This window comes from Falco rusticolus, chromosome 12 (genome assembly GCF_015220075.1).
Source record: "Falco rusticolus isolate bFalRus1 chromosome 12, bFalRus1.pri, whole genome shotgun sequence".
In the NCBI taxonomy this organism is placed as follows: Eukaryota; Metazoa; Chordata; class Aves; order Falconiformes; family Falconidae; genus Falco; species Falco rusticolus.
This window is the reverse complement of record NC_051198.1, coordinates 16,266,558-16,275,385: the sequence shown is the minus strand read 5'-3', so window position 1 is coordinate 16,275,385 and position 8,828 is coordinate 16,266,558.

Below are 8,828 nucleotides of genomic sequence, written 5' to 3'. Positions count from 1 at the left end.
GCGCTTTTGGGGGAACGGGGCGCAAATGTCGCTGTCACCGCCGCGGGGGGCTCGGAGGGGATTCGGGACGGGGGGGCTGCCCAGCACTCCTCCCTGCGGCCGGGCGCCTGGCACCAGCAGAACCCCAGCGCCAGGTCCGCTTCTCCCCGGCATCCATACACCGAGTGTTAGAGCCGGTTTTACAGCAGTGTTGACCTATTTATATTATTTCTATTTTACTTATTATTTTGTTTTATTTGTATTTATCCTATTGTTATTTTTTATTTATTTTTTAATTATTTGTCTTTTTATTATTTTTCTTTATTTTTTTAAATTTTTCTTTTTTAAAAAAAACTTTCGGTTTTTCTGTTTATTTTTCTTCTGGTTTTAATTTTTGTTATTTTTATTTTGTTTGTATTCCTCTCCCCCCCTTATTTTTATTGTTTACTTCCCTTTCTATACCCGTTTTCAGTCTTAAAGTAGATTCCTCTGTCCTCCTAGGATCTGGCTGCAGAGCCACTCCAGGCCTCCAAAGCAGAGTATGTCACAGGCACGGCAGGCAGCAGCCCCGGGCTTTCCTGCAGTAGAAACTCACGGGGCAAGGACCGTAACAGCCCTCCGCAGGTGGCTGTGGCACTGCCAGGTCACTGCCCGGCACAGGCTGGAAGGTGGCAGAAGCAGACAGAGCAGAGCCATTGGCACAGAGAACGCCGGCTCTTGGGTGACCTGCAGCACACAGAGCAATGATGATGTTACTTTACAGATTGTTAAAATGCTGCTCCTAGACCCGAAATGTCTCATTTTCCCACTCCCTGGAGGATTCACCCAACCCTGAGTGTGTCATTTTTTGCTGGTAGGGAAGGAGAAGTCATCTAAGTTCAGGCTATAAAATCCCATTTGAGATGTCTCATGGACAAAGTATTTTCCCACAGGAGCTCACCTGAGAGTAATGGGCTTTCCTCCCCTCACGCTGGGAAGGGAGAGGCAGCCTCCATCCCACCTCAGTCCCAGAGCTTTCGGGGAACCCTGAAACAAAGCAGCCCATCGGTGCTAAGTCTTCAGCACCTGATTTTTTTTTAGCACTGAGCCAGGCATTTGGGACTAAAACTCCTGCCAATGCTGTTTGGGTTTCAGCACCTTCATTTTCCGGGCAATTGAAATTCTCCCTCCAAATTAGCCAGCCTGTTTCATGCTGCGTCTGACTTTGGGGGAGGTGGGGACAGGGCTGTATAATAATAATATATATTTATATAATAAATGACCCCGTGTTTCCAACCCACACTGCACGAGGAGCAAAGGGCTGGGCTGGGGGAGAGGTACTGCAGCAAGCCCGGTGGGCTGTGACGTGGTGTCCCCCTTGGGCTGCACGTCAGGCAGGTGATCTGCATGGGCTGCTTTCTGCTGGAAAGGGAATTAGTTCGAGATGTGAGAGGAACTGGGCTGCAGTTGTTAAGGGATGAAGAGAGACGGGCGAAAACACGCGCTGTAATAAAGGATCTGAACAAAAGAGGCTGGGTTTTGACCGGTCACCTCCTTTGGCTCGGCCTCCAGCTCTCCTTAGGTGGTGGCTGCTGCTGCCCATGGGGTTCACCGGGCACCGGGAAACATTACCGTCACCTGGTGTCACCAGCCTTGGCTTCGCTCGTGTTTTAGATCAGGCTGGTGGGCTTGGAGAAACCACACTACTGTGCAGCAAGGAATGCAACAGTATTTGGTCCAGGGAGAGGGAGACAGGCAGAAGGTGTGGGGGGTGGGGGGCAGAGAGGGGGTGCTGGAGCATTACTGTTGAGGCATTTTGCGAGAGGAAGGGAGAAGGGTTTCTCGTTCCTCCTGCTAGAATTACTTCTATAATTTTCCTTCAGCAGATCATTAAACCTAAACTACCTGCTCTCCTCATGTTTCAGCTCAAGCATTTCGAGTGTTGTTTTCAAATGTTACTCCAGCATGGTTTTGGCACATCTACCCCATCCTGCCACATTTCCATGAGACCTAGTCTGGGAACAGCTCATATGAAATGACATTCAAGTGCTGTTTTAATATTCGGCTGCAGTTAATGTGGATGCAATTAGTTGACACTTGTAAATCCTCAAGTTAAAAGCCCTGTAAGAAGTGTAGGAAGCTGAAAGCGCACCCGAGGCCAAACCTTTGGCTCCTGCCGGTGATCTACCTCCCTTCCATGGCTGGACCGGCACCACGTTGCCCTCCGTGAGCACCTGACCCACACCCAGACACAATGCTGAATGTGTTTACAGTGACTTCACTGAGTTTCTTCTGGGCTGGAAACGCAAAACCCCTCCAGCCAAGATGGGCTCACACATACAAAGGTGATCGATATGTCCCACGGGGAAAAAATAATCAATCCCATGCTGTCTCCTCATACCCATATTGGCCTTTTGTAATACTTTATTTTTTTGGCTCAAAGTAACTCAGACTAGCCTGGCTCACAGTGCCCCAGACACATGCATTTTTAATCCTCATCCAGACCAAGCTTCATTGTGCAATAGGCTCCCTGTTTCCAAAAAACAAGAGATAACATGTACGTCTGCCTAGTCCATTCTTGCCTGAACCATAGACAAATTAAGACCAGCCCAGGTTCCAGGGCAGGAGAGGATCATTGTAAGGCAAATGAGACCTTGGCTCCTCACGCTTCTCGATTTCGGCAGCAATTAGGAGACTGAAACCCAGACCTGGGAATGCTTTTCACCCTGTTTTTACAGGAGCAGAGGATAAGGACACTCAGCAGTGGCTTAGACTTGGCCCTTGGCACACATGCAGTTAAGACCTCCTTCTCCAGCCTACCTGGGCTGCCGTGCCACCGGCCTAAGGACAAGACCATTGATTTTCGGTCAAAACCAATTGCATCCGGAGTCCTCTTTCTCCTTGCTCGTCTTTTTTACAACCCTTTAGATGTCTCCTGTGAAGAAGCCTGCAGTGATCGCTTCACCTTAAATGTGTACTGCCACCAGTGAAGGAGAGATGAGAGGTGCTGTGGCTGTCCCCGCTGCAGGGCAGGGCAGCCCCTGGGCTGGGGGCAGCTCTGGGGGGAGCGGGACTGTGTCTGCTCCGCACCGGCTCCTGGGACAGCCAAGGAAAGGGCATGTGCCTCTTCTCCCCATGCGATTCCTCATCTCCTGTTTTAAAACTCACTCTCACCTCCCCCCAAATTGTTACTATCTCGGCTGCTGTTCATTAAAAAATACCTTTATTACAGAAGCAATTCTGTCGCTTCCCAAGACCTTTTCCTCGAGCTCTCTGAAGAAGCAGTGTACACGTTTCCAGGGCTCTCCAGCCCTTCTTGACAACTCTACTTTCATCTGTGCGCAAAGTCTGCTTTCATATTGTCTCTCTAAGTGCTAAGAGCAAGTGTTTTGATGTTAACTTCTGGGAACGAGCTCTTAAGCTACCACCTCACAGTTAATTACAGTTATTTATTAAGTACTCTAGCATATCCAAGGGAGAACGGAGGTTTTCTCCTTCAAAGGGCTTCTGGACGTGGTTCGGCAAACACCTTTCACCAAGCAGAGTGCTTTTCCTAGCCACATACTGTCAGACCACAGAGCCCTCTCTCCTGCCGATACCTCGTTGTTTTCAGGATGTGCAGTGGCCACAGGGCCTCCCTCCAGCAGCCCACTTGCAAGCACCCAGCTGGCTCGTCCCACGTCCCACATTCTGGCAGGGTGAGCACTGCCATATGTCCAGTTCAGGGTAATGGCTCTAACCCTGCCACTCTTAACTGCTGATGGGTGATGAGGTGACATCGTTTAACTCTTTCCCAGCCCTTGTGCCAATAAGAGCCCAGGTTAAAGCCAGATGCTGTGATGTTTTTCCCTCTGTTGAGCAAAGGCTGGGTGATGCTGGAGGCCTGGGATGCAGGCAGGGCAGCAGCAGGGCAGCCCCGCAGCAGCATGGGCACAGACGCCTCTGGCACTGCTCAGCCAGGCTCACGGTGCAGCCGTGGTGCGGTGCCACAGCCAGCGGTCCTGCTGGCTCTGCGCAGGGTCAGCTCTGCAGAGATCCCAGACGCCGACAAAGCCAAACAGTACTTCAAAGCAGAAACAGCCTCAGACCTCTTAAAATGTTCCAGAACAAAGATACTCCCAACCCACTGAGAAGCAGGTGCAAGAAGTGGATTGGGACCAAAGGCTTATTAAGAGTGACCACGACGCACAGTTTACAGCATTTTGCCCGTGTAGGGAAGCAGAAAACAGCTTCAGGAAATACCAGCCTAGGGCCGAGCAAGCTCCCTTCTGGCCCCAGAGTACACGGGATGTGAGAGATGGGAACAGAGATCCCATGAGCGGAGCTCTAGACACCTCTTGGCATGAGATGAGCGGTCTTATCTTGATAACTGTGTTTGCCTAGCTCCAAACCTGTCTCAGCAACACAAGAGCCTGCCTTACCCCGTTCCCGCCTCTTGCAGAGACACTGCCTCTGGTCCCAGCAGCCGAAGGGCCCACTGAGGCTCATCTGCGCCGTGGCCCTGGGGCTTCCCCATGAGATCCCAGGCAGCGCTGCCAGGGCGGCCCTGGCAGATGCTGCGGTGGGCGGTGCTGTAGGGGAAGGGAGCCCTGCCCTGCGGAGCTTGGACCCATCTCTTTCCCCATTGCCCAGTCCAGTAAGGGATTTGAATATTTTCTTGCTGTGTTTTATGAGCGGGACATCAACAAGCACATTTTCTCGTGTCAGAGCAGTGGAAAGGACTGAAAACCCCAGCCCTGTTGGCACCCCCGTAGCTCAGCTCAACAGATGCTGACGACAGCATCTTGCCCGAAGTGCCCATGCTCAGATGCAACCAGGAACAGGCCCACAGCTGCGCTGCTGAGGGACACCAACCGCTGTGCCATGGCTGCCAGGAGGAGGACTGGCCCGTATCCTTGTACTGCAGAGTTTTGATGTTATTTTCTGAAGCACTTGGTGCTGGCCAAGTGGATCATCCAGCTGAGATTACCAGACAGCTCATTGTTCCTGCCCGTGTGACTCAGCCCCTCCAAAGTACTCCCCAGCAGCACAGCAGCGAGGAGGAGGAGGAGGAGGAGGAGGAGGAGGAGGAGGGAGGCGTGCAGTGCACACAGATAGTCTTCCTGATAGTGGGAGGCAGATAAACACACGTGAGTTACTGGTTGAGCTCAGATCTAGTTGAGGCAGTTTGACCTTTCTGCTGGTACAGCTCCCTTCAGCTGACATGAAAGAGTTTGACACAAGCACTCAGGGGAATGTGTGGCCAATAAGTGAGACTTACTTTCTCCAGCAAGTAATATTGATTAGCGCAGCGCCTGCAGACATGGCTAGAGGCAGTGGTGGGATTTCAGCACAGCTCACTCGGGGACTGAGTAGAAGAGACGGCTGGGATGCAAAGGTAAAATAATTTGTTGACTGAACCTGTAAAGTGCCCTTTCTGCCTCCTGCCGTAGCGAGCTGTGCACTGCTGAAAGCCTGGGAGGGAGGGAGAGGCTTCGCAGGCTAGGCATGGCGCCGGGAGTGGGCTGCTGTCCCTGCCTCATCTCCAGCCCGGTGGGTCTCCTTGTGATCGAGCACCTCTTTCCATCTTCCTGGGCACTTTGGAATCCCTGGCAAAGACACATCCATTAGAAGCACTGATGTTTTCTGAGAATTTGGGCATTTAGGACTGAAAATGGACCAAGTATCCATCTGAGCATCTGGGAGCAGCTTCTTCCTCTCTTGTCATCCAGAACAGGTTCTGCCCCAGCAATCTAGCCATAAAGGGTGGCACAGAACTGTGCCAGTGCACGAAGCCAGACCCCAACCTGTACGTCCTCACTCCAGGAAGCAGTGTGGTGGCATTCCCACCAGGCTGAGGTCCCTCCTGTCCCCTGCGGACCTACAGACACAGGTCTCAGTGAGTCTGGTGAGTCCCTGCTGGCTGCAAGTGTTATAAGCCGCTATGTAGCACGGAGCAACTGGGACTCAGCCTCTCTCTGCCCCACGCATCTTGGTGGCACCACAATGCTGAAACATGGCTCGCTGCAAAGAGTGGCTGCCTGGAGTCTATAACTGAGGCCATTGGCTTCATGATAGCACATCTTGAAAAAAGGCTCCCAGCCTTTTGCGCTTACGGAGAGCCCAATCCACACGTAAGGCAGTACCGTGCTCTTTGCCCAAGCCCATGGAAAGCCCCACAAGAGTCACAGCAGGAAAATGTGAACTACCCCGATTTTAGTTCTGTATTTATCCTGATGACACTTAAGTACCAGCAATACTAGCCAAATTCTCTGGGATGTGAGGTGGAGACTGTTATTATGTAGTATTTCTTAAATGCCCCAGTCTAAACAACTCCCATAATAAACTCCTGGCTTGCGCAGGAAGATGGGGTTTTTGAAAGCAGCAGGATGACCTAGAAGCTCGGGTTATGCGCAGTCTACATGCAAAGGCACTTTAAATTCTTTTAAAGCAGTGCTTGGTATTATGCTGGCATGAACACCAAGTCCAGGAAATTGTACCAAGCATTTATAATGCTGGGCAAGCTTTTGGAGGGTTACAGGGATGCTCTCACCCAGGATGTTATCAAATCTTTCTACCATGGCCTGCACTTTTCTCCACCTTCTTCCTCTTGCTGCTGTGTACAGAAAGATGAGGAAAAAGCAGAGCTTTTCTGCCTGTGGTCTCAGGGAAGGACCAGGAGGCATTTGCTCTGGACGAGTGTTTGTCCAGCTACCATCCCTTTAGCTAGGATGTGACCTAGGGTTTGATCACTGGGGTCATGAGGCAAATGCGAGAGCTCCCCTGGAGCTGGGATCAGCGCGGGCTGCCCCTGGCTGCAGACAACTGATCAGCTGGGGATGTGATGCGTAGGAAGAGCGCTCCCAAAGCAGGAGGGCAAAGCCCAGGTAGGCACACGGGGGGCACCCTCAGGAGCTGGCGAAGGGGTGTGGGACAGCTGCGGGAGCGCTCGGCAGGCTCAGTTTTGGCTGCATCTGTGCCCACGTGGCTGCAGGCAAACGCATCACACCCCTCGGTAGAGCATGCTTCCACAGCGGGTTTAACGACGTGCATTAAAATACCAGCTGGTCCAGAAAAAGACATGTTGTTTGTGGACGGGAGTCAGTTTAAAGAGAAATAATACGCGTTAACCTGCATCGAGCTGCAAGTGGGGACAGGCCCTGGGCTGCCGGCGGACACCTGCTGCCTTGCCCCCGGCCGGGGCGTGCCGCAGGAGGGCCGAGCTGGTGCGGGCAGCTGCAGTCCCGCAGCCCCTCTGCCAGCGAGAGCAAACCCTGCAGCATTCAGGCACAGGTGGAGATGCTGGGACCCTCGGGCTCCTTCCTGGGCTGGCTGGGTTCGGGCTGGTCCCTGCAGGCGCATCCAGCCCTTGGGGCTGCAAAGCCCCCAAGGTGGAGAAGTCCTGCTCTCTGCCATTGTGCCATCCTCTGGCAGATCATGCTGTGCTGGCAGTTTGCAAAGCTGTCTATTATCAGCACGTTAATAACCTTTCACAATGTTTAATTACTTGGAAAGGTAATCAGTCCTGTGGTAGTTCTTTAAAAAGCATGCCCATTTCACTTGCTCTTGGCAGAGACTTCTGCTTTTTTGTCTTTCATTCTCGCAATAAATAAGTTACAACTGATCCTGCTTCCAAAGGCAATACCTATTTGTAAAACAAAGAGGGAGATTGCTCCCTGGCTTTCTGGGTGGGGTGCCACAGATTCTCTCCCGTGACACCACTGTGGTGGTTTCAGGGAGACCATCTGCATTTTGGTTTTTGTAATGGTCTCTCATTTAAGGTGCCTGGTTTGACACACTCGGTCAGGTACTCAGGGGCAGACCTTTTACTTCATCAGCAGAGCTGGCCCCGCTGCTGGCTGCACAGAAATAAACAGCCAAGAAACCATACGTAAGTAGCCCGGTCCCCTCCGCTCGCTCGCTGCTGCCCGTCGGCTGCCAACAGCAGCGCTGGTGCAGGCTGTGACAGGCTGCGATGCCCCAGGCTGGGGCTGGGAGAAGGGAGCAGGAGGACCTGGCAGCTGCAGGAAGAGGGCAGGCAGATCATCCAGGTGGGTGAGTGCCACCAGGCTCTCTCCAAGGACACAGCACAAAATGGTATTACAGCAAAACATTACTCGTGATTGCAGCAAAAGCCGCTGGCATTTTCTTCCTTTCTCCTTAAGCAGAAGATTGTCAAAGGACCAAACGAAAAGCCCCCAGCAGCTTTCAAAGGGCCGGGCTTTCAGCCTGCAGGTTCCCCTACATGGAGGCATAGTTAGAAGCCTGGTCCCAGTCCCGCAGCCCATCTATTCTGGTGTTTTTCTCATTTCCTTGGAAGTCTTGACAGGTTTGTTTTCTTCTTTTTTTTTTTTTTTCCCCCTTAAAAAATTAGAAGATTTTGACAGCCCTGGGGCAGAAGGCTCTCACTTGCTAAATCACAAGGTTTGCCACATTGAAATGTAGGGACGTGCTTGCAAACAGGAACTGGCTGTCTTAGCTTTTGTTCTTGACTGTTTGCCAGAACCCTTAAAACAACAGGAGGAGGTTCAGCCACCTAAACATCTCTGCACTCGGGGGAGCCTGTAAACATGGGCATTAATATATTAGACACCATCGATGCCTTTGCCAGCAGCGCAGGCAACCCCACTGCCAGGCAGCTGGGCGGCTGTAGGACAAGAAGGAGCAGAAACACCCGGTAGTGCCAACGGTGTATCCCTCCTGGAACGGGCACCGGGTTGCGTGTCCCTCCTGGCATGGGCACCAGCTTGGGCTGACCCGGGATCCTGTGTCATTGCAGCACTTGGCGATTGTGGGCGGGAGAGAAGTGAGAATGTCAGGAAACACTGCTCAGTGCTGTGGTGTTAGCAATGGGGATAGTCCAGATTTTAGAGCCAGGTGAGTGATGATCC